This window comes from Peromyscus leucopus, chromosome 2 (assembly GCF_004664715.2).
Source record: "Peromyscus leucopus breed LL Stock chromosome 2, UCI_PerLeu_2.1, whole genome shotgun sequence".
Classification (NCBI taxonomy): domain Eukaryota; kingdom Metazoa; phylum Chordata; class Mammalia; order Rodentia; family Cricetidae; genus Peromyscus; species Peromyscus leucopus.
This window is the reverse complement of record NC_051064.1, coordinates 121,737,625-121,764,424: the sequence shown is the minus strand read 5'-3', so window position 1 is coordinate 121,764,424 and position 26,800 is coordinate 121,737,625. Positions and strand designations below refer to the sequence as shown.

General features: G+C 49.1%; 1 protein-coding gene across 4 annotated transcripts in view; it reads right to left on the bottom strand.

Moving 5' to 3' along the window:
* Hivep3 (HIVEP zinc finger 3) overlaps positions 1-26,800 on the bottom strand; it is a 417,522-nt gene that overhangs the window by 64,310 nt on the left and 326,412 nt on the right. For all 4 annotated transcript variants that reach the window (XM_028886462.2, XM_028886461.2, XM_028886465.2 and 1 more), the window contains one exon: positions 695-891. The gene's annotated coding sequence lies outside the window, so the exon portion shown is untranslated. The remainder of the gene's footprint in view (positions 1-694; positions 892-26,800) is intronic.

The following is a 26,800-nucleotide window of genomic DNA, read 5'->3' as shown; positions in this document are numbered from 1 at the left end:
AGGCATTGTCTCCTTCAACCCCATCAGCTCCCCAGGTGATGCTGACACATTCGGTAGCAGACAGAACACCCTAGGATCTGATCTTTACCGGAAGAGTTCCCAGTGCCACACCCCACCCACATCACAGCCTGCATAGCCACGTTTAATCCCCAACACCTAGACACTCATATAAATATATACAGGAGCCCAGAGACTTCACTGGCCCATCTACTCAGCACTTGGAATTTCTGGGACTCTCCAGGTAATCACGAGAGGCCAGACCTGACATCCTTCCATAGCTCCCGTCAGGGGCTTTCAAAGCCACCACGCTCTGTGACTGGGCAGGGGTGGGGGGGTGAGGTTGAGTGGTAAGGGTTGAGGAGAGGACAAGCCTGAGAAACAGGATGATACATCAGAGGCTTGGGTCCTTGAGAAACAGTGTTGTGTCCTTTACCAGAGGTGAGGCGGAGACGGAGCAGCTAGGGGTGAGGAGCAAGGAGTCATTTTAGGGAGATGATGTGGGGAGCAGGGGCAGAAGCCTAGGATTCCTAACCAAGGCATCCAGGGACTTCCAGACCAGCTCTGGCAGAGATCAAGGAAGGCAGGGACAGGCAGCAATGGCTAATCTCACAACAGGATCTTTGAAGAGAAGAACATAGAGAGCTCCTGCTAGCTAGAGTGGCAGTGGGCAAGCGTGGCCGGCTCAGTTCCTTACCTACGCTGCAGGCACCACTTCCGATGACCAAAACTGAACCGCTGCTCTCTCTGGAAGCCAGCGTTCATGTCCACTCCTGCTGCGGTGCCTCTGCTCACACCCTGCTCCTCCCCGAGGAAGGGACAACGTGCCCGGCCAGTGGCTCGTGGGAGTCTTCCATGAGCTACTTCGAGGCAGCTTGGTGTGTGCCTCTGATCCTGCATGGGGTGGGGAAGGTGGAAGCCACGGTCAGAGAGTTTTCTAGATCAGTTTTAGGTACAGAACAACGCCTGCCTTACCCCAAGCCCTGAACTCCCTCCAAGCTGATTTTTTGTCCCATGCCCCCTCAGGGAGACAGTGGGATGCAGTGGCCCTGGGATGACACACTACACTCCTTTGCCCCCATGCTGAACTTCTCTGAGCCTTGTTCTTTGCCAGTCATGTGAATACGGATCCTGGTGGACTTCAAGATTTCCAGATGCCTAGAGTACAGTCTTAGGACAATGACAGGTGACTGGGGTCTGTGACAGGGCAACCTTGAGGGAACTCTACTTTAAAGGTAGACTTTTCTGTTTGGTTCTAGATGAGGAAGTTAGAGAGACTGGCATCAGGCAGACTGTGAATTCTTGCTGGCCTGAAGGTGGAAGGGCCATGTGGGAAGGATCTCGAGGCAGCTGCTAACATCACCACCTAGAATGTCAGATGCTTAGCATGACCACCTAGAATGGCAGCTACTTAGCATGACCACCTAGAATGGCAGCTACTTAGCATAACCACCTAGAATGGCAGCTACTTAGCATGACCATCTAGAATGGTAGCTGCTAGCATGACCACCTAGAATGGCCACACAGCTGAAAACTAGCAAGAAAACAACCTCAGTCCTCCAACCACAGGGAATCAGGTTACACCAAGACAGGAATAATACTGGAAAAGTGTAACACTCCCCAGAGCAGAGTTGAGTCCTCAGTTTACCCACACCCAATGCCAGCCTGAGCAAACTGCAGATGAGACTGGGTACATTCAGGGTGGCCTGGCTATAATCTAGCGACCTATAGAAGCAAGCTGGCACGTGGGTATGGTACACAACCACTAAACTTGAGAGGGTCTATTAACCAGCCAGGGAAAACTAACATGACTCGTAACAGTGCCTGCAGGATCTTCAGACAGGGGTAAGCAGTGGAGCAACAGGTGTGGGAATACATTGTGGTTCCCAAGCTACTAAACAAAACACAGTGTTCAGGCCAAGGGAAGCCTGGGGCGAGACAGGAGCTTCACAGTGGTTACTGAGCGAATGGATAAGCCTGGCTGCTCAGGCACCAGCTTAGCTGGCTGTTGTGGCGCCCAAACAAAAAACTACGGAGGAAAGTGCTCCCTAACCCAGAAAACTTGAGTGGCTTAGCTGTGTATGCAGCATAGCACGTCCTCGCTACCATGCTCATCAGACTGTCTGGTTTGTCTGCTTCTGGTGGTATGGTGTGACAGCTGAGAATGTGGTCTTTTAGGCTATGATACCCCAGGTTCAAGTCCACATCCTTCTTAGGACCTTGGTGGCGTGGGAAATCACTGTGTGAAAAGGAGGCTGAGGATGGCGAGGGCTTCCCGGGCTTTCATGAATCACTGTGCATGAAGTGCTGAGAACAATGCCTGGCACGTGGCACAACCCACATAATTGCCACGGGCTTTGTCCCAGAGTGGAGCGCAGCGATGTGGAGCAACCTGCACGCAGGCCTGCGGCGTTGACCCCTTGCCCATTCTCGGCACCATGCTTTGTAAGAACTTAGTCCCTGGCAACCACTCCACGCGGATGATTGCTACAGAACAGAGGTCACCCGAGGTCCTCGACGTCCCCTCCCACCATACCTGCTACTGTTCAGCTCCACAGGATGGCAGTTTGCCACCACACAGTAGAGAGGACTGGCTCTGGGGCTCCCTGTGGTAATTTTTTGAGTCTGCCAATGGAACCATCTCAACTTTTCACAACCCCTCCATTTCCCATCAACTCCAAGTCTGATCTCCCAATCCACTGTAATAAAAAAAAAAATGGGTGTACCCGATTCCTCCCACTAAGATCCTAGAGCACACACACACACACACACACACACACACACACACACAGACCAGGTCTCGCCTCTGAGCCCTCAAGTCCCTCCCCCACAGCATGTCTACCTGTTCTAATTGATCAGCCCATTCAGCCAGTTCCCAGCACACTGGACATGAGTTCCACTGCCCACAAGACCCAATGCACACATGCTACATTTCTCTTGTGATAAGCAAGTGTCCCCTGTGCAGATGTCCAAGAGCTGAGAGTCCTTCTAGATGGATTTATTCACTCAGGCTTCCTGTGAATCAGGCGCAGCTCCTAGCAGGTATCTCACACACAGCCAGTGTGTAACAATTCTTTTTAGAGCCCAACATGGTTGTTCATTCACATCACAGATGGGCACCTAGTGCCCATGTTGGGCCAGCTGGCTGGAAGTTGCAAAAGACAAAAACTTAAAAAATTTGGTCCTTGCTTTCAAAGGAACCACAGTGGAGTTGATTCTGCTGGTGTCTGGATACAGGAAAGAGTGTTTCAAACAGACACCCCCAGCGCCCCCGTCCTTGCATGGGGGCAGTAAGGAGCCTGCACACAGAGGAGTAATGACTGAGGTATGAGCCAGCAGGGGTGAGGACAAGAGCTTTGCTGGAGGAGGGGCAGGACTTGAGCTGGCAGTGGAGTGAGATCATGGAATGGTTTTGATTAATGAGTTAATGTGCTTAGGATGAGGGGGCGTGGCTTGTGGAGGAGATAGGATGGGCAGAAGCTCAGAGGCCATTATCATTCTATCACCAGCCACTCCAAGTCTTCCTCAGTAGCTACACCTGTATACTAGTTATCTGAAAATGTCATCCCAATCCCCCAAGTTTCTAGATGACAAAGAGGGCCTATTGGTCTGCCTCTTGTCCCCCAAAACAAAAAAGAGACTATACGAATTGCAGCAGATCCCAAGTCGTACCAGCTGCCAGAAAGTCTGAGGATTCAGAGGGGTGGGAACCACAGAAAGCCCAACCACACCCACTGACTGCTCCTGGCAGGCACAGGTAATGTCCACCCCAAAGCCCAGGAAACCAGCTCAGACTGGGAACAGGAGTCTTGGAGTAAAAGGACCCTCTGAGTCTTCTCCAAAGAGACCAATGTGGGCAGGAGGGAAGCACTAGATGCTGAGGCCACCCACCTCTGCCCTGCACACCTTCAGCCAGTAGCTCTGACTGGGCAGGTGGCATGACAGACATTAAGAAACTCCGGGAAGGAATCATCTTCTCCTCAGCTGCTTATGCAATATGATCCTGTGGTTCCCTTGTCCTGCCTCAACACTCCATGTCTGCTGTTTCCACCAGTCACAGACTGTTGTGTGGCAGTTCTTACACAACCTCAAGCCAATCCGCATGGAAAAAAGAACTTTCAATCCTCAGCAGAGCCAACATCCCCTACTCCAGACACACCAGGGCTCCATGGAGCCGCTGTGCTCCCTTCCCAGGCCAGGGAGCACCTCAGCTTTGATTATTGCTATCTTGATGAGATTTGAAAGGCCAGGATTTCTAAGTCTCTACAAGAAATGTTGAGAGCTACACTGATATGTGTCCTGGTCAGCTTTCTGTTGCTCTAATGAGACACTCTGACTAAAAGCAACTTGGGGAAGAAAGTGTCTATTTTATCTTAGACGTCCAGGTCATGGCTTATCATTGAGGGCAGCCAAGGCAGGATGCTGAAGGCAGAAATATGGAGCAGAAAACTGCTTACTACTTGCTCTATCTTGGGCTTAGTGTTTCTCATATAACCTAGACCTCCCTGCCTAGTGATAGTGCCCCCCACAGTGGGCTGGGCCCTCCTACATCCATCATCAATGAAGACACTCTATCATAGACATGAACATAGGCTCATCTGACCTGGGAAATCCCTCAGTTGAGGTTCCCTCTTCCCAGCTGACTCTAAATTGTGTCCAGTTGACAAATAAAACTAACCATCATGCACTGGAATTGTTATCTTCAACCCCGACTGCTCATGGGGAGCAGGAAGGACACTCCAAGGCATGAAGGGGGAAAAAGAGGCAATAAAAGCCCTGAGTTCCATTGCTCAGTCAAGGCTCAAATAGAAAAAGAGAAATACTAAAATAAGAGGCCACCCACCTATCTGTTCTTAAAAAGTCACTCAAGGAATTACTCCAGCAAAACAAAACAAAGCAAAATGAGAGCAGAATAAGTCATTCAAGAAAGGACAAGGTGGGAAGAACAGGAAACAGGAGCAATACAAGCAGAGGGGGTGTGGTGTCATCTGGACAAGTGTCTCCCAGGATGGGGACACATTGTGGAAACTGGAAGCTTACTTCTCGATAGGAACACAAAAATGTTTCATTTAAGGGTAACTAGTTCTAAAGGAAACATAAGACAGCCTTCTTGACCACCATGCAGGAGAGAAAGTAGGAACAAAGATCATCCGAGCAATGGAACAAGAATCAGGGAAGCTAAAGGTAGTGGGGAAGGAGAAGGATAACAAACGAGAGACATGAAGTACACGGGGAAAGAGAGCCAAGCACATTCATGGATTCAACAATGCAAATAAATTCAATCATCTTATTCTAAGAGACCAGGATGGCAAAAGAAAACATCAACCCAGTCACATAGCTGGACATAATACCCGTAAACTGATAAAGGAAATCTAAGAAATGGAAAAAACGGTTAAACAGGCAACGGGTTTAATAGTCCTGGCAGTTACTCTGTGGAGCGAAACACAAACGCCTGGCAGAGAAAAGTGGGGTGCTTTGTGTTGCTTGAGACCTTTTTCCACAAGAAGGCACACGCCACAATCTTGACCTTCACCCTGAACAAAATGAAGGAGATAGCGTAATCATAGAACCACGAAGCAAGCAGGGATATCAGGGTGCCTGTACACCTGTGATCCCAGCCCCAGGGAAGCTGAGGCAGGGGGATTGTGAATTCAAGACCAGCCTGGATTACATAGTGAGACAAAGAACTACAGGGAGGGACACTAAGTGTCCTGGGTGTCCAAAGAAGCCCATGGAGGATGTAGAGATGGAGCCTGTAGCAAAAGCTCTTTTGCTCATACATCCTACGCTAGACGGCAAGAAAACTGTCTGCTTCCAAAGCATGTCAGTTGTGCAGACCCCGAGAGCAGCTCTCAGGGCAACAGCCAGAAATCTGTGCAGCGAAAACCAAAACACCAAATCAGTGGTGCACTTGGCAGTGCCAAGACACTTTCTAAGTGACTTGAATAAAGGGGACATCAAGACTGAAACTGTAGGGGACCTGGAAGGAGGGAACCTTACTGTGTGGAAAGCTGTGGGCACAGGCAACATTGCACTCAGAGGGAAAATAAGCCTCGAATGCTTCTTCGATGAGAGAAGTGGAAATAAAGTGATACAGGTTGTTAAGGATTTCACCTGAGCTGAAGTGGTGGCACACACCTGGAACTGCAGCCACTGGGGAGGATGAGGCAGGGGGACATTTGAGACCAGGCTGGGCAACTCAGCAGGGTACTATCTCAAATTACAATAAAAGAGACTGGGGGGTTGGATTGTAGCTGGGGGCAGAGTGTTTGCCTAGGATATGGGAGGCCTCAGATTCAATCCCTTGTATTGAAAAAAAAATCAACCAAAATAGCCCAGAAGGACAAAATGAATAAATTCCAAAATAAAAATGAATGAACGAGCAAATGAAACAGCCACCCCCACCACAAATGCCCTGACACTATGAACACCCATGATCGCTACCAGCAAATGAGACAAGGAGTAAGAAGCAAAGTCAGGTAGCTCTGAGAAAGGTGACATGGATGTACTCATGCAAACTTTTATGATGTAAGAGGATTGGAATGTAGCTTTTTATGTCAGTGGTGCATTTGAAAACTGACTTTTCTAGGAAATGATATACACAAAACTGGAAGAAGAGGGGGAAACACTGAAACAACCAATAACTACAGGAGAAGCTGAACGGGCTGTCAATGAGGGGATTCTCAATTGCCAGAGAAAGGATGGGGTATTTAAATAAAGCAACAGCAGACTATGTGTCCTCTCGCTCACTGGGTACTCTGGAAGTGCCCCTGATGTGCCAGGCCCTGTTCTAGGCCAGTGGGTACCATAAAAATAACAACACAGAAACATCATAAGACAGAGAAGGGCTTTTCTGGAGCTGAGCATCCATCCAGATGAGAGAAGAACAACAGACGGGTGATGACGTAAGTGTTATGGTGAGTGCCACAGGAAAAGCAAACAATGGTAGAACTGCACCCGAGGGCAGGTGGGGAAGGCTCCTTTGGGCAGAGTTCACACACTACTCATGCCTAGATGATGACACTGATTGAAGATATAAACTAGCTAGATGTCCTGGGTAGGGTTTTTAAGTCTGTGGTAAACACTATAGCTAAAAGTAACATGGGGAGGAAAGGGTTTATTTCATCTTACAACTCTCAGGTCACACTCCATCCCCAAGGAAGTCAGGGCAGGAATCTACAGGTCGGGACTAATTCAGAAGCCATGGAGGAATACTGCTTACTGGCTTCTTCACCAGGGCTTGCTCAGCCTGTTTTCTTATACAACCAGGGGTGGCACCACCATGTGAACTGAACCCTCACACACCAATCATTAATCAAGGAAACACATTCCAGACTTGCCCACAGGCAATCTGAGGGAGGCATTTCCTCAGCTGAGGTTCCTTTCCCCACATAATTCTAGTGGACTAAAAACCAACCAGGATACCAGGCATGGCGGCATGTGCCTGTAACCCGAACACTGGGAGTCTGAGGCAGGAAGGTCCCAAGGCCATCCTGGGCTAAATAGTGAGGCCCTATCTGAAATCCCATGCAAATAGACATAACATACAAGCAAATCTATGAAAAATGCCAGGGCTGATGGCACATTTGTATAACACTGCTGGAAAGTAGCTTTCAAAGACTGAGTTGAACTTTAGTGTTCTTTAAAGGTCAATACACTTGACTACACAAAAAATTAAATATCCCATACAACAGAAGACCCCCCATTGGTATTTTAAAAGGAAAATAAAATATCAAATTATAAAAATATTTGCAGATTTTGGAATTCTTTTTTGTTGTTGTTGTTGTTTTGTTTTTTGTTTTCTGAGACAGGGTTTCTCTGTGTAGTTTTGCACCTTTCCTGGAACTTGCTTTGTAGACCAGGCTGGCCTCAAACTCACAGAGATCCTCTTGCCTCTGCCTCCCAAGTGCTGGGATTAAAGATGTGTGCCACCACTGCCCGGCAGATTTTGGAATTCTTAAAGTTCAATTCCTATAATTCTGGAGAAAAGAAAGCTTAAACCTCCATAATTTACTCCATCGATATAACTCTTTTTGTCAGACAGGTTCCTTATTTTGAAATGGAATGCTCGGTAACAAAATAGGCACTGGGATATTTTGCAACACATAAAAATGTTGCAGAATATTTGTTTACCTATGCAAAGGTGTGTTGCATTTATGTTGCAGAATATTTGTTTAACTATGTAAAGATGTGTTGCATTTGTTTAACTATGTAAAGATGTGTTGCTGTTTTACCTTGCCTGCCTAAGACACTTGATTAGCCTAATAAAAAGGTGAATGGCCAATAGCGAGGGAGGAGGTATAGGTGGAACTTCAAGGCAGGAAGAATAAGTAGGAGGAGGAATTTAGACTCAGGGGAGAAAAAAAGGAGATGACAGGGGCAGCCAGCCAGCCAGACACGGAGGAAGCAGGAAAGTAGGACATAGAGAATGAAAAAAGGTAAAAAGCCCCAAGGCAAAACATAGATCAATAGAAACAGGTTAAATTAAGTTAAAAGAGCTAGTGGGACAAGCCTAAGCTAAGGCTGAGCATTCATAATTAATAATAAGTTTCCGTGTCTTTATTTGGGAGCTGGTTGACAGCCCAAGGAAAATTCCAACTACATAAAAAAAAAAGGATCATGATCCATAATATATAACAAGCACCTTCAATAAAATAAGTAAAAGCAGTAAATAAAATGGGGAGAAGAAATGAATGGATTCAAGAAAATAAAAATGCCCAGTAAAACATGCAAATATGTCATCTTCAGTAACAACCACAGATGCAGGCTAAATGTCACTATTACCTTTCCTCAGCTGTTTGGCAGTGAAGAAAATGATGGTCACCTTCAGGTGTTGGAGACATGGAGTCAATGGACATGTGCCAAATACAGCTGGAAGACGTGGGTTAGGGAACCTCTTGACCTCTCTACCACAATGTATGTTGGCCCTGTAGCCCCACAAGTGCACACAAGTCAACACCCACAAACACACATGTAAACACACATACGTGGAGGGTTAGACAGACTATTTTTGAACAACCAAAAGTGGTGGAAACAGCCTTCAAATCCATTGGCAGGCATTGGTTTTGTAAGCAAACGATGATTAATCTACCCAGCTAGCTGTCATGAGATAAATACATTCCCTTGATGAAAGACAGACACATTCTATGGTCACAGACCTTCCTTGTGACTCTGTGTATCAGGTATGAGCAACAACACTCCTCATGGGGTTCTGCCTGATACCCCCATTTTCCACATGACCCTGGGAGAGGTGAAGAGGTCAGGGTAGGAGGTGAGCTTCAGCATGTCTGCTCCTTGGCTCTGCACATCATGCCACTGATAATAATAATAGCAAAGTCACAGAAACACACCTGTTCACAGCTGGAAACCCAGAAGGTCATGGATGACAGATCTCAGCTGTCAGCATGTCCTGAGCTGGACTGTGGCCTGGGTTGGGTGTGAGACATCAATTTTTTTTCTCACAGGCATCTCTATTAATAATAATAAGCATGCTTTATATTTATTTGTGTGTATGTATGTATGCATATATGTATTATATATGTATTTTTGAGACAGAATTTCATGTAGCCCAGGCTGGCCTAAGAACTTGCCATGCTGTCAAGGATAATTATGAACTTCTGATTGTCCTGCCTCTACCTCCTGAGTGCGGGAACTGGGGACTGAACCTAGAACCATGTGCACACTAGGCAAGCACTTTACCAATTTAGTCCCATGTCATACTATTACAATTTAAAAGTGATTAAAAAAATGTAGAGAGACGGTGGAGTGGGGTTGCCAGAGCTAGAGGTGGGGGTTGGGGAGTAGAGGTGACGAGTAGCTCGTTAACGGGTCTAGGTCTCTGGTTTGACAGGGGAGTGTTATGGAGACAGGTGGCGGCGGCGGCGGCGGTGGCAGGTGGGCAGCAAAGAGATTGGATTTAATGTCCCTGAATTGCACATTTAAAATGGTTAAGACACTAAAGCCAATCTTAGGTATATTTCACCACACACACACACACACACACACACATACACACAAATAATGGAAATAAGATATGTGATCTTTCTGCAGAGAACAGATCTGGGAAGAGTCTGTGGGAGCAGGGGTCTTCAAGGCTGCACACGTCCAGTGCATGGATTGGACCAGCTCCTCTGTGGACTCCGTGGGAAGCCCCTGGAGGCCGTCCTGTGGAGTTGGACCACCGCAGTGCAGCCTCTGATTGCAGGCATAGGGACCAATTCTGCTGGACACTGGGGCTGACATTGCCATAGCTGTGTTCTGAAGGAACCCTGGGGGCGGCAGGAGCAGCCTCTGTGGCCCATAACACAAAGTTTCTAGGGGCTGGGGATGAGGTCAGACAGCTTTGGGCTCTGCTTGGGGTCTCACACCCCAACCTCAGAGAAGATGGAAGCTAGTTCGGGGGCGGTGGGGAGGGGAGCATGTGCAGGCAGTGCCAGGACATAGGAAAGCTGAATTTGATACACATGGGGCAGGGAACTGGGGAAGGGGGGTTTCTGGTTTCTTTCTTATTTCTACTACTGTGGTCTATGGGTTAATAAGAAGATGTAGAAATCCAAGACACAAGCACACACTGGTGAGATCAGTAGGTGGATCATGTCAGGCTATGGGTACCTGGGAGAAGGAAGGGCAATAATGGCATAACTCATTTACCACAGGCTATGAGAGTAGTGAGGGATAGCCCAGAATCTGCACTGATGGCAACAGGATGACTCGGGTTTGGTCCCTGATTTCATCTGTTAATAAGCTGTGGCCTCGGCCTAATTGCTCAACCTCTCTGAGCTGTGCTCTCATGAAGCAGAAGAGAAGAGCCTTCCACTGTGCATCTTTTCATTGGAGATGGGAAACAGGTACCAACAGACCAAAAAACAAAACAAAACAAAAAACAAAAAAAAAGAGTCCACCCAAGGCCAGTGAACCAACAGGCATGTTGGAGTTACTTACAAGAACGTGGGTGACTCTCAGGAAAAGGCAAAACTGGAAAGCCTCCCCCAACCATGGTGACAACTCTCGGAAGCCGAGAGTCCCACCCTATCAACCCTCCACTTTGTGTGTAAGTTAGCACAGGTGTAGCTGTAGGGGATTTTGAGCAGGGGGAGGGCGAGGGGGTCACAGGATGGATGGAGTGTCTGGAGTCTGGGTAAGGGTCGGATGATTCTCCTTTACATGGGAGTGGAAATATGCCTGATCCTCTAAGAGTCTCAAACAGATAATCACAGCTGCTCCAGTTTCAAGATGGCCATGCAGGACCAGGAGTGTTCTACTCCACCTCTTTCAGATTTCTCCTGTGGACCAGATGAGACACTGTGCATGTATGTGCCCTGCATGTAAGAGGTATTCTGTAAGTGTCAGTTCCCTACATGTATCTCTTCCCCTGGCTCACAGGGTTTGTGTGCTCCCTTCCCTGGCTGCCCAGCTCTACTCAAAGGCCACTGCATAGCCTAACATTGCTGTCCTGTGCATCTGGCCACTTAGAGAGATGTGGGATCCTTCCTGGGCTCTACTTAAGTTCTCCAGACAAAAGCTCCCCACTTACATGTCAGTAGACTCAGGGAGTACTGAGGTGGCCCCCTCTCCCCAGAGAATGACCAAATAAGCCATGGGACTCTGCCTCTGACATGCATCAACATACCAGAGAATGGAAGGACAAGCACCCAATCAAAGAGGACGGGTGTGTGTGTGTGTGTGTGTGTGTGTGTGTGTGTGTGTGTGTGTGTGTGTGTGAACACATTGCAGTTAGTCCTGAGGACAGAAAGTCAATGGATCCCACCATGTAGTGAGAAGCGGGGAGGGATACAAGACCTCAGGCTCCATACTGAGATAGGAGAACAGAGGCTTATGGTCTCCAGGGTCTGTGTGGCAAAAGACTAGGGGGGCATCAGTGGTATTTGGTAGGGTACAGCCACCCTGAAACCTTAGAGAATGATGGTGCAGGCTAAGGAGCAGGAATGATCCTGGGGTCCAGGACCAAGAGAGCTATTTCCTGTCATGCCCGCCATCTACAGGCAGCCCCCTCTCACTAGAAGGTCCACAGGCCTGGGGGACATTCACAGGAGTGCAAAGAGGACACTTCCTCTCCCTGAATACACCAGGAGGCCCCTGGGACAACCTAAAAGGAAGTAAACTGATCCAGCTAAGTGACTTCCACAAAACACTGCTGCCCCTGGCTGGAGTGCCCAGCTGCAAGGTGAAGGGGGACATGCTTGCTACCGGGTATCAACCAGAACTGAGTGGGGGGAATCTGGGCAAGAAAATTACCAAGCAGTTTATTCCGCCATGGTGCTCTAACATGTCCCGTCTGCAGAGGCAGAAGCCAGGGGCAGGGCCAGACCCACAGGTGCTCAGTGTCTGAGCTAGTGCTATCCTTAAATTCATGCCACGGGAAACTGAAGAAACTGAGGCCCAGAGCTGTGAGCTGTGAGCTGTGAGCAGCCTTCTGCAGCAGAAGGCTAGTCCAAGGCTTGGGCACTGACCAAGTTGCTCTTTGGTCCTTGTCACTGTGTGGCCTCAGACAAGTCATTTCACACCTCTGTCTCAGTTTTCTCAGCTGAAAAATGGAAGCAGTAGGGCTTATCTGGACCAGTGTCAAATTTAAATAACACAGTGTCAATTCCCCAGAAAGGGAGGTCGGCCCTCTTCCTCTTTTGGTTATTTCTGACTTTCAAGCTTTGTGTCTATCTACAGAACCAGTCTTCCGAAAGAATAAGCTAGAAATCCCACAACAACATCACTGTGATCTATTCATAGGGAGGAGGGGCACACAGGAGCACAGACAGACAGGGGAGGGAGGGAGAGAGGGAGAGGGGGGGGAGAGAGAGAGACAGAGAGACAGAGAGAGACAGAGAGAGAATGAATGGATGGATGAATGAATGAATGAATGAATGAATGAATGAATGAATACGTGTACAGGGTGACCGTGGAAAGCTGCAGGAATTGAGACCTTTAACACATGGTCAATACCCGCTGAGGAGATTGCAAAGCGAGGCTCATGATTTTGGAGGAAGGATGACTCTCTCTAACCACAACAGCGTCTTTGGCTCACAGGGAAGTTTGGTGGTGGTGACCAGGCTCTCTAAGGATCCTTTCTGGCCTCTGGTCCAGGGTCCGGGATGGCCCCACTCTTAGCTCTGATCCCTCTCCTCAGGGTCTCACAACAGGAAAGGCCATGCCAAAGGAAGCTGCCACAAGACAGGGCCACTGGCTGCAGTGGCCCTCCCCCTTTCTGGCCCGGTGGCTCTGTGACTGATACCTTTTTCTATAGAGTGTTTCCACTAACTTCAGACATTTGCATGGCCTCCATCTGTGCTGGCTAGTTTTATTTCAACTTGACACTAGCTGGAGTCACCTGAAAGGAGGGAACCTCAGTTGAGAAAATGCTTCCATAAGACCCAGCTGTAAGGCATTTTCTTACTTAGTGATTGATGGAGGAGGGCCCAGCTCATTGTGGGTGGTGCCATCCCCGGGCTGGTGGTCCTGGGTTCTATAAGAAAGCAGGCTGAGCAAGCCGTGAGGAGCAAACCAGTAAGTAGCACTCTTCCATGGCCCCTGCCTCAGCCCCTGCCTCCAGGATCCTGCCCTGTCTGAGCTCCTGTCCTGACTTCCTTCAGTGATGAACAGCGAGTGATGTGGAACTGTGAACCAAATAAACCCTCTCCTCCCCAAGTTGCCTTTGGTCGTGGTGTTTTATCACAGCAATAGTCACCCTAAATAAGACCATCTATAAGCAAGTTCAGATTTCATATCAATGAAGCACCTCGGCTTTGTGGGGTCTGTCACAACTTACAGGGAGCAAGGGGACCTCTGCCCTAGCCAGGGGACCTGCCGCCCTGGGGCAGCCCTCCTGACCACCCCGGCCATGACTGGCCACTCTTCATCTAGACTCAGTTAAAACATGAGTCTAGTTTGAACCCACCCCCTTCCACTTCCGGGCTGGATCACCAAGGCAGGGCGCTCTTTTAACATCTCGGGGCCTGCGATCGCTCATTTGTAGAGAGGGAGGTAGTGCCTGCCCAGCTGGGTCTGGGAAAACCCTCTATTACCTCATCCACAGAGAACACTTAGGGTGGTGCCTGGCCCAGAGCCTCAGTGACAGCCCATAAATGTGAACCGAGGCACTTTAAGCCTGCCTGGCTCAAACGCCTACACTCACCCTGCACTGAAACAGCACACAGCAGGATTTGTGCCCTTCCTCTTCCCGGCTCTTCCTTTGCATGGCCACACGGAATGTCCCTTCACCATGCCACTCCCCAACTCAAGTCCTGTAGTGGCCCTCAAATGTCACATTCATTCAAACACTTGGATGTCCTTTACACGCACGCCAGGCCGTCCCGGGTGCCAGCCTTTCCTGGAAAACCTCTCTGCCATTCTCCTTGCTCTGTGTATTTTATTGTGTCTCTGTGAATAAATCCACCCTGTGTGAGCTCAGGCTAGCCCAGCTCATATATATATCCTCTATACAGTCCCTGACCTCATATGCCCTCATGAGTGCAGCCCAGCCCAGCTGGCATGTATTCTTCCACTCAGCCCCAGGACTTCCACCTTCTGTCAGCAGGGATGGCTCAGTTGGAGCCATGGCCTTCACTGCATTTCCCTTCTCTATCCTGCTTGTGGAACACAGTGTTTACAGATGCTGTGGCCATGGCAGACTCACTGTGCTGTGTTTGAGGGCTGGCTTGAGGGGCCTGTGATTGATTCACGGCTTCTAGAGCCTTGAACAGAAGTGATGCTAACAAGAGAATGACCAGACCCCGAGTTCTAGTAATTGACCATCCCTGAGTGCCATGAAAGGTATCTACAGGTGGGTGGGTGAGGAGGAAGCAATAGATCAGAGGCTTCCAGACGCTCTTGTTCAATCCAGCAGACAGAGGGGTGAATGCATTCCAAATCCTGCCTGACTCTGTTTCACTGAGCTCTGCAGCCCAGGACCCAGAGGCCTGTGGGATCAGACTCTGCCTCTACCCTGGACCCTGGGGGTGGACCAGGTGATAGGTGACCAGAAGCCCAGGATGATATGCACACCACCACCACCACCACCCAAATCTAAGTGTAACTGGTTTCTCAGCAAACTCATTCTGACTTTCTCAAGCCTGTCAGCTCCTCTCAACTTCCTGCTACCTTCTTGGAAAAACCTCAGACCTCCTGCCTCCTTCCTGAGCTCCATCATGACCCTGCGCCTGCTCTGGCTGACTGTCCATGCTGTCATGAGTGGTGTGCTTCTGCATTAAGTCTGCCTGGGCTCCACGATCCTTGGGTGTTTCTGAAGTTGATGACCTTCCCAGGAAGGTGACAGAGCACCTCCCTTCTCTCTACCCCCTGACCCTTGGTGCAGACCATGCAGGGCTATGCATCTGTCTTCCTTCAGACAGTGGGAGCTTACAGGGCAGGAACAAGTGGCAGTGTCTTCCCTACCCAGGCCCCATGCCAGTGAGTGTAACATTGATGTGCCGTAAGTGGTAAGTGGCTGACAGTGAGTTCCCGCCGCTACTCCCGGGCTTGCCTTCCAGTGTGCTGCCCAGCACTGTCCCATTTAGACCTGACTTTTCAGATCCAACTACCAGGCAGGGAAACATGCTGACCCAGCAGGTTCACTGTCCACTGGATCAAGGGGTTTCCCAGGGCATCTGTGATCCCTGGACTGGGCTGAGGCTCCCAGAATCCTGATTGCAGGTCAGGTGGTACCTGTGTGTTGGCCTCGAGGCCTGGAACCTTGGAAATAGGCGGTCCCAGGAGCGGGGGAGGAAATCTGAGGGATGTTCATCACCAGCCACTCTACAGGAATTCCCACGCCCCTGCTTGTCCCCCCTGGCCACCCAAGACTGGGCTGACCAGCTTCCTTCCTTTTTATCCTCTCCAAGGTCCACCCTACTGGGCTCTGATCTAGCTGTGTCCATCATTCTCTAAACCTGCAGAACTATGGGATGGCACAAAGAGCTGGGTAGGAGAGTGGACTTAGGTCTGACTACAACACTGTCAGGTGACTGAGAACAAATCATGTCTACCTGTAGGCCTCAGTTTCCTCATATGCCAACCCAAAGACTTAAACAGTCTACCTCTTTAGAGGTAGACCCCTTCAGTTCTAAGTCCCTGCCACATGATGAGTTTCTTTACTGGGGAAGAAAAGTCCCCCAGTTGCAGAAAAACCAAGCAGAGGGCCATCCACAAAGCTGGGCTAGGTCTCTATCTCTGGGATTATGAACCAAATCGCAACACCTGTGAAGGACTGACTGTCCCCAGGCAATGGCAGTGTCTCTGTCCCTCACCACCAGGGTGTTGAAGCCCACTTGCGAATCTCCTCTGTCCTTTGAGTTTAACAATGGAATGATAAAAGCTCCATCACCCTCCTGTTATTGGTAACTAACGTGAGACTGTGGGGGTAGGGGGCTTGTTCCAAGTCACCCAGCTAGTGTTTGGGAGAAGAGGGACTTGCCCCAGGCCACTGCAACAGAACCACCTGGGCTCTCCACTGGGAGCCAGTCTGCTCCCAGGAGGGCGCTTTGATCAAAACCTGTGTCAAGGCTGGGGAGATGGCGCCCTTGGCAAGTGCTTCTTGTACAAGCATGAAGATCTGTGTTCAGATCCCACCACCCATATAAAAGACTGGGCGTGGCAGTGCATGCTTAGAGTCCCAGTGCCGGGAGGTGGAGACAGGAGGATTCCAGGAGCTCACTGGCAAGACAGCCTAGCATAATCAGCAAGCCCCAGGTAACCCAGGGAGAGATTCTCTCAAAAACAAGGCAGACAGTTCTTGAGAAGCAATATCTGAGGCTTACTTCTGGCCTCCACATGTATGCGTGTGTGCATGTACACATATACACATACATACACACATGCACACACATACAAACACACACGCACATGTATATACACACATGCACACACGGGGTGAGCTGTGGGCTGCCGTATTCCCAGAAGTCAGGCTCTTTTGGTCCCAGTGCCCCAGAGTAGATTGTGAGCAGGGCCCTAACTAGCAGAGAAGCCTTATTGCTGAACACCCCAGCGCTTTCTGCCAACATAGGCCTCTCGAGCCTTTGATCCCAAGCCAGGGTAGGTAAAGCCGTGACCCACAAGGAGGGCAATGTGGCTCCTCCTGGTCCCCAGGCCCTGCTGGTGGCAACGCTCCTCCTGAAGAATGGCTGACCACATGTGATCTGACCACCAAACATGGAGATGAGGGCCAAAGTCCAGAAGAGAAGAAAGGGTTCTAGCCTGGTTCTCAGAGTTGTCTATGATCTTGGACTATCTTGCTTTATGGTTGTACCTGTCCTGTGCTCCAAATAATACTATGGTGTCCTCCATGGCTGCCTCACATGCACCCGTTCGGTGCCCAGTCTGCACAACCATTCACAACCAATGGCTTCTGACCGTCCTCGGCACAGCGTTTACCCCCACTGTAATTCAATTGCTATATAATTACTTATTCTCTCCACAGAATAAAAAAAAAAAAAAAACCTCAGGGGAGGGCCAGGTCCTGTTTTCTCGTTCCGAAGCCATAGCCCTGCCCCTAACACAGTATTAACAGGAATAGATGCTCAATAAATTTGAGTTGCTTAATAAACTCACTCAGCCACTGGATCAGAAAGAGAGTGAGTCTGCCCCCTGGGGTCACACCTGTGCCCTGGTCCCAGCTCTCTCGTTGCTCCTCCAGGGCCATCAAGCAAAGCCTTTCTGTTCTGGACCTCAGTTGCCTCATCTATAAAATGGGAATATGGACCAGACTTTGTGTGCCAGATTTGCATGGCCTGAGAATAGAATACGTCCCTCAATCCTGTGCCCATTCCCCCCAACCTTGCCTGTTACCAGACCTTGGGGTTCGTGTTTCCAGCTTCCACCAGAACCTGGGTGTAAGAGAAGTATCCAACAAGGCATGGCCAGAGGCCCTCAGACAGCACAAGTACCACACACTGCTGCTGGAAGTTGAGTTACAGCTCCTGGACTTCGAAGGTGAGGTTTTCACACAAACTTGCTGACCTCCAGCTGCCGAGGAGGAAGGAGGCAAGGACTCACGAAGGTAGCCAGGCAGCCTGTGTGCAGGTCTAACCCTTGTGTATGCACATCTGCCCACAAACACACACCTGGGTCACAACAGGTGTCAGCCAGCAATGGCACCCACAAGTGACCAGGAAAGGACAGGATAGAGCTGGGAAATGGGGCAAGGGGTGGATGTCTGTACTGTGTGTTTGCAGCAGTACCTGCCCAGGGCTCTAAAGGGCTGCATGCTCACCAAGAGGACGTGTGCCCAAGAGTGAGATTCTGGGAAAAGATCAGAGCCACCCCCCTCCCAAAGCAAGCAAACACATCCAAAACTTTGTCCTGGGCACAAGAAGACTCTCTCTCCATCACAGTCTCGGGTTCTCGTCACTTGAGTTCTAGGCGTTACTAGGGTAAGACAGCCTAATGGATTGATACATGTTAACACGACTCAAGGCTTCCGGAGGCTGTAATACAAAACGCAACTCACTGTATCTAAAATTAAGGTGTCATCAGGCCCTTGTTTCTTTCTAAAATTTCCAGTGTAGAATGTGTTTCTTCACGTCTTACAGCTTGTAGAAAACTCCCTCTTATCTTGGTTCACACCACCCTCAAAGCCACCAATGGCCAGTGGAGTCTCTCACACTTTGTATCCCCCAGAGGCTACCTATAGGCCTTGGTCTACCACATCTGAATATCATATGATAACCTATATATTTATATAATTAAAATCATAATTTAATACATATATTTAAAGGACTTGTGTGATCACACCAGGTTCACATAGGTAATCCTGGATAATTAGTATTTCACAGCTGATTTCCAGCTCAACTCCCCTTTGGTATAACCAACTTATAAGTCTGTGGGATATGGTGTAGACATCTTTTCACAGAGGGGGGCAGTCTTGACTCCTAGCCAACATGAGAGAGCTCAAGGGGAAGGCATCCCAGGATGAGCCAGCGAGAGAGTAGGCAGGTTGTGGGAGGGAGACAACAGGTGTGTGTGTGTGTGTGTGTGTGTGTGTGTGTGTGTGTGTGTGTATGTGTTCTGAGGTCCAGAACAGAAACACTTTGCACACACACACACACACACACACACACACACACACACACACACACACTCGGTGTGCAGCAGCAGCCATGGCTTCCCTGCTGTCTACTCAGCACACACCATCCTTTCAAACCTCACCGTGTTGCCACACTGAGCTGGGCACAGGCAGTTTCCACAGAGACTGCAGGAGCCAGAGCAGAGCCAGAAATAACTCCAATGAGACGAAAAGCATCCCCTGCCCATCCCTTGCCTCCCTACTCACTCCTCCCTCTGCTGCATGTGAGAAGGTCCCACTGGAGGCCCTCTCCCAGGCTTGGGAAACAGTCCTCTGAAGCCTGGCTCCAGGGAGAGATGCAAGGGCAGTGATTGGTACTGATGCAAAGATCAGGCTGCAGGGTGGAGTCTCCTCCCTAGCTGCACTTCCCTACCAGGTCCCAACTGTTTCTTCTCTACCTTCTTGCTACCAGCCACTGGGGTCTGGCATTCTAATCTTGGGCCCAACTCCAAGGTCTGGGGATGGGCCTGGGCTAGCACCTGGGACTCACAAAGAGCAGTCTCCACTGTGACCTGTTCTCCCAGTGGGTCTCCAGTTCTACCTCAGCCCTGTGCCCAACCTCTCTTTCTCCCAGCCCTGGGAAGCTTGTCTGCAAATCTCAGCAAATCCTTCCTCCTCCCAGGTTCTTCTGGAGAGCTCCTGAGACCCAGCGTCTCCCGTAGTGAGGCCCCAGGAGCACCCCACCACTGTTTAATTTCTGACACCTCACATCTGGCTCCATCAAGGACAGGGACGTCCATCCTCTGAGCTGAGCTTGTTCTAAGGCACTCTGCACTGGCTCCTGGTCCTTTCCTGAGAGAACTAAGACAGAGATGGAGAACAGAGAAGAGAAAGAGTCAGGTCACACAGCCACTTAAGGCCAGCCTTCTCCAGGCTGTAAGCCCCAAGGCTGTAGCTACAGGTCACCCTGGAGGCCTGCGGGGAGGAGACACACTGATCAACGATAGATGCCAATGAAGCATTTCCAGTTTGCTCCCTGCAAAGCCATGGGCTATTCGAGATACCTTCAGTTCTGTCTCTGTCATATGATGGGAATTCAGTGTGTCCTTTTATTTGGGTTTTAAAAAAAGGAGCTGAGGGTCTGGGAGATGGTTCCACTATCTAAAGCATCAGCAGACGCTGACTGAAGCCAACTTCAGCCTCACGCTTGTGCAAGGCCAAGGCTCCAAAACAGAATAGAATTGCCCTAAGGCCAGGCTTTCCTTGTGAGCCCCCCATCTGCCCCTCCTCCGGCGAAACTACATGTGGAGCCCCCTTTAGGCCTTCTTGCTGCAGCTTAGATTCCAGGGTGCTGTGCCTCCTGGGAGATGCCCTTCTAAGCGCTGCACACTTGGTGTCTGCAGCTCACACACTCAGGCTCCATGACCTTGTCTGCACCCTGAGGACATCTGCGTGGGGCAGCAGGAGCATCTGTGTATGTAGTATGACAAGACAGGGACCTGCTCTGACCAGTCATGCGCAGTGACACTGGGGTCACAGAGGGCAGTGCCAGGCTCTGGTCAATGGAAAGAGCTCCTTACTTAGAACCAGAGGTCTCAAACAGAGTACCACTTCTGCCACTCACCACTCTGTGGCCTTGAACCGCCCACCTGACTGCTCTGAGTCTTACTCTGGGGATAAAAATGTTTCCTATAAGGAGAGGGTATGAGTTCAAATGAGGTGACCAGTGTGAATGGTCTGAGCCTGACACTGCGTGGGCACAGTCCCCCATGTAGGTAGGCTATGGGTGGACCACACTAGAAAGCACTCGATGTGTGTTTGCTAAAATCACCCATCTGCAAACATCTGTTGAGCTACACATGGCTACAGGAAGACATGGGCCGGAGGAAATAAGCAATTTTCTCCAAATACATTTCCTGTGAAGCCCAAATGCTGGGAAGTGGGCTGGGGCTTCTAGGATGGGTGGGATGATGCAACCATGGCTCCTTCTCCAGGACTCCTCTGGTCAGCTGGGGAGAGCCCTGGCGGGAGGGCCACACCCTGAGGTGCTGGGTCAAAGGCAAGAAAGGGTGTTCCAGAGAAGCAGTCTCCTGGGAGCAACTCCAGAGCCCGTGCCCCTCAGCATCTTCATGGAGACAGGAAAGAAAGAACTGAAAATATGCTCATTAAATCTGCATCTGGCACCCGGCTTGGCAGGGTTGCCAAAATTCTGTAAGACTAGAATTAAATTAGCAAATTGGAAGTCGGATGATTTTAAGCAGGCATGATGGAATTCATCAGGGCCAGGTGGGAGCTGGTGGGGGAAGGGGACCAGGAAAGCCCACATCCCCGGGGGGTTGGAAAGCCTGGCCTCGAACAGAAACACTAAAGAAACAAGCCAGACATGATCCACATGACTGAGGTTCACCCTGGGAATGTGGGGGTGACAGAGGGCCCATACTGCAGGGAGGCATGGCGAGACACAACGCCCGGGATGGGGTGGCTGGATGGCAGGCAGCCTTCTCTTCACAGCCAAGAAAGGACCCCCGGAGGAGGCTGTCTAGGTGAGAGGCAGATGGCTCTATGGAGCAGGCACTTTGTGGGTGACACAGCATGGGGGGGGGGCTGACACTGTGGTATTCACCATTGCATTCTTACTGAGTTCAGGAAAACACTAGGTAGATACAGAGGGGTGGGGGAGGGGAGGGGGAGGGGCTGGACCCAGACTTCATGGAGGAATTTCATGGGGCACTTACAAGGTGTCAGGTACCATGTGTGATATCCACCACGTATTATCTCATCTGTTCATCACACTAATCCTCTACCTCAGAGATTTTCCTTTTTTTTTTCAGTTTTTTTTTAATTGTCTTCACTTAAAATATGTGTGTTCTTGCATGGTGGTCCATGTCTCTGATCCCAGCACTTGGGAAGTAAAGACAAAAGGAACTCAGGGCTATCCTTGGCTACATAGGGATACAAAAGGCAGCCTGAGCTGCATAAGACAAAACAAATACATGTACAGATCAGGCATAGTGGCTCACTCAAACAATCCCAGAACTTGGGAGGCAGAGGCAGGAGGATTACCATGATTTGAGGCGAGCCTAGGCTACAGAGTGTACAGAGTGAGACTGTCTCAAAAGAACCAAAAAATAACATATATAAATGCACATGCACACACACACACACACAGAGAGAGAGAGAGAGAGAGAGAGAGAGAGAGAGAGAGAGAGAGAGAGAGAGAGAGAGAGAGAATGAATGTAGGAAGTGGACAAGTCTCCCTTTCACCCTCCTAGCTCCTACTCCATTCATGGTTGACCAGGTATTTTCTGAGCAGCTTCCATGAGCACAGAAACTATTCTACATGTGCAGGGCCACACTTAGCCTGCCCAAACCTGAACATTTTCTAGGTTAGCATGGGATTGTACCAAACACGTTGCTTGGAAGCCTTCCTCTGGTGAGGAGTATGCCCTGACTCTCCTCACGTGCCGGCCCCATAGGTGCACATCTTTCTTTGTAACGGTCACAAGACATTCTACACCACTATGTTTGAGCCAGGAGGGCCTAGTTCTCCGACATACAACATGCCACAGGAAAGGCCCTTGCACATGAGTCTCTCTGGAGCCTTGATTAAGCAAATATGTTCACTCATGACAATTGAGCCTTCCAAGTCCCCTTGGCCCTTGCAAGCATTTGATCTCTACGTTTTATTATACATTGTGGGGCTTTTTTTTTTTTTTTTTTTTTTTTTTTGTCGTTTCTAGACAAAATAATCTCATTGTAACTCACAGTCCCTTGGGCTTACTAGTTCAAGTATCTCTTCACCTTGTGAGTGGTCTGCTTATATTTGCACATTTAAAAGATGCTCTCCATGTGACTGCTGTTTTACTTTGTTATTGGAATTCTTGTCACATGTGTGATAACTGTAAGCTTGCCACTTCCTGTGCACCAGGCACTGTTCTAGGCTCCCACCAATGTCATAGCATGGAATTGGGGCCCTGTCAAGCGGCAGCATAGTCCTTGTCTATGGCCAAGGAAATGGAGGTTCAAAGACTCAGGTCACTTGTCCAACGCCATGCATGGTCAGATGAAGGGCAGAGTCTGAGGAACAAACTGAGTCCATCCTTCCATTTGCAAATTAGTTGGTTCTCAAGCCTTCCCACGTCCCCTGTAATCTAACCTATAAAGAAAGTCCCCCCGAAAATCCCCCTTTTTGTTACTTATCGCTTCCTCTATTGCACATGGTCTTTAAGAGACTGTAGCTCTTGAGCCAGGTAAGGAGGCTGACCTTCTGACCAGATGAAGTCATGAACTACAACAGGGACCCTGCCTCTTCCTGGGACACGGATATGCCTGGGGACATGTTAGAGGAGGTGGGAGGTGGGCAGGGTTTATGCATGGGAGTAAGAGCCAGACTACTGCATGGGCAAGATCAGGGTGAAGCTATGCCCGGTGAGACATTGTCATCAAATCAAAGGCATCATCCTCACCCCCTCAAAGTGCACAGTGGGTGGTGGAGACCCGGCTCCCGAGTGCAGCAGACACATATGCTTGTGTGTGTCCAGGTACCAGGACAGTGCCCTGTGAAGAGTCACCTTCCACAGAGCTGCCTCTGGTCCTTAATAAGGTAGGGGTTTTTTTTTGTTTTGTTTTGTTTGAGCCCCCGGACCACCAACATCACACATAGGTTTCTGGATCACAGAGCAGACACTAATTTGTTCTGTGGACTAGGCCATGCTCCCTGCAACAAATGTGCACCATATAGTCCTCACAGTACCCAAGGGCACAGCATACATGGAGGGGGAGGGAGTGTTTGCATACCGTTTGCCACTTTCCTTCTGAGAAAAAAGAAATTAAGTTAACAAAATCAGAAAAATGTGAGAAACTGACAAGCTGAAGCCAACAGGCAGAAACAAGTTTTAAAGTTACTGTATGCTCACAGTACTCTTTTAGCTTTGACCTTAGATGACTTCAGTATTTCCCAAAATGCATCTCTGCAAAACTCTAGTCCACCTTCTTATATGCTTGCATAAACATATGTGCACATGTACACACGTGTACCCCTCTGATTAGTCGATTTTGGAAAGCTACACAAGATACCTACTCTTGCACACACTCTTACACACACACACACGACACCCCCACACACCCTTTGGCTGATTTCTAGTACACTTCCTGCAGCTTACACACACTGAGAAGTCCTATGTTTAAGGGCCTTGACATTTTCCAAAGTGCTTGACTATAGAGGATTTTTATTTCCTACTGACATCTGTATACCCTGAGACAGATGCTCTACAAACTTACCATGAGAAATGCTGGCCTTTTTTATTTCACAATTTTGGAACTTGATTAAGCACTAAGATTAAGATTAACAAAACTTGAGTAGCATGCACAAAGTCCTGGGTTTGACCCTTAGCACCTAATAAACTAGTCATGGTGGCACACACCTGTAATCCCAACACTTAGGAGGTTGAAGCAGGAGCATCAGAAATTCAAGGTTGTCCTTGGCCAAATAGTGAGTTTAAGGTCAACCTGGTCTACGTGAGATGCTAACTAAAAACAACCCAACAACTAACATCAGCAACAAACCAAAGAGCCCATCTTGGGATGAGCAGTCTCCCCTTTTCAACTCTAAATACTGTCTAGGAGAGCTATGGAGATGATTGGCTGCTCATCTGAGCATCTTCTGCCTCACTGATATCCCAGGGACACCACAGATGTCCACATGCCAAGGCTAGGGTATGTACAATTAGTTCTGACCCAGAGCGACTTAGTCAGTATGGTGGTTTGAACGAAAATGGCCCCATAGGCTCATAGGAAGTGGTACTGTTAGAAGGTGTGGTCTTGTTGGAGGAAGAATGTCATTGGGGGTGGGCTTTGAAGTTTCAGAAGCTCAAGCCAGGCCCAGTGGCTCACTCTTCCTGCTGCCTGCTGATCCAGATGTAGAACTCTCAGCTCCTTCTCCAGCTCCATGTCTGCCTGTGTGCTGCCATGTTTCCCACCATGATGATAATGGACTAAACCTCTGAACCTGTAAGCCAACCCCAATTAAATGTTTTCCTTTATAAGAGTTGCTGTGGTCATGGTGTCTCTTCACAGCAATAGAAACTCTAAGACATTGTATGGACCAACAGTTAGGGAGAGGTGGAAATTGCCCTGTGCTCAGTGGTTTTCAGCAGGTGGGTCCCAGAGACTCTCACCTGAGCCAAGTTACCTGTTTTGTGGATGGCAAATCAGGTCCCAGGCTTGGAACTTCTACACCCTAGTCTCTCTCCTCCATTCCATGGAAACCCCTCCCTAATATTCCCTGCTGTGGAATATTAGTTTAGATGTGTTACATACATTTGCTTATACTGTGGAATATTTGTTTAATGATGCAAAGATGTGTTGCATTCTTTTATGTTGCATTTAACTCTGTAAAGCTGTGTTACTTTGCCTGCTTAAAACACCTAATTGGTCTAATAAAGAGCTGAACAGCCAACAGTTAGGCAGGAGAGGAATAGGCTGGGCTGACAGGCAGAGAGAATAAATAGGAGGAGAAATCTAGAGAAGAGCTAGGAGTGAGAAAAGGAGAAAGAGAGGACACCAGGGGACAGCCACCCAGGCAGCCATAGAGTAAGAAAGAAAGATATATAGAATAAAGAAAGGTAAAAGGCCCAGAGGCAAAACATAGTTAAGGAGAAACAGGATACTTTAAGTTAGAAAAGCTGGCTAGAAACCAGCCAAGCTAAGGCCGGGCATTCATAAGTAAGAACAAGTCTCTGTATATTTATTTGGGAGCTGGGTGGTAGGCCCCCAAAGAGTAAAAAACAAAACAAAACAACAACAACAACAACAAACTACACAGGCCTAAGTGTTTTCCAGCACCAAAGTGAATCGGATTACCTGGCCCCCCTTCTCTCCCTAGTCTGAGCTTCCTTTTGCTTCACAGTCGGCCACTGCAGCTTGCTCACCAGACACAGCTCTGCCCTAACACTGGATGTCCACTGCTGGTCACAGCAGCTGGGAAACAAGCTGGTGAACTGGCACCAGATACACATGTCAGACTCAGGACAACTGGAAAGGTGGGTTAAATGACTGAATTGAACATCCCTGGGGCCACTTCCCAGGGAGGCATCTCAGTATGCCTTTACCTCAGTGGCCTTGGCCCTGGGCTCTCATTGTGCTCCCCTTTGGGCCATTCTCTGAGGCATGCTGGGGTGGCCAGCAAAGCCAGAGAGTCCAGTACTTAAGGGCCTTTCATGATTTCCCTGAGTAACCCTGGAAGGCCAGGTGGTGGGAGTGTATGCAGATTCATTCATTCATTCATCCTCCTTCCACTGTGTATTTGTGTAGTGTATATATGTGCATTGTTTTTGCATGAGTATGGGACCACCTGTGTACAGGTGCACACGCACATGAATGCTAGCTAGCCAGCTTGCTCTTGGGGATCACTTGTCTCCAGTGCCCAGGTTTTGGGATTACAAACAGAACCCCCACACCTGCCTGGCTTTTACATGGGTTCTGGGCCTCACCCTTGTGAAACAAGGGCTCCGTGCATTGAGCTATCTCTCCATTTAGTCACGGATAAGTCAACTTTTCACTGGAGAAATCTGTGACTGTTTGAATGCAACCTCAATATTTTCCACCCAGTTTCCTTTAGAGTTCACATCTTACATAACACGATGTGCTTGTCAAAATGAAGACACTGGTATCAGTGTGAGTAGTGGCTGAGCTGCAGGTTTTCTTTTATTTCAGCTTCCCACCGAGGCCCCTTTTCTGTCCCAAGACCCAATCCGGGGCACCCCTAGGTATTTAGTCACCATGTGTCCTTAGTCT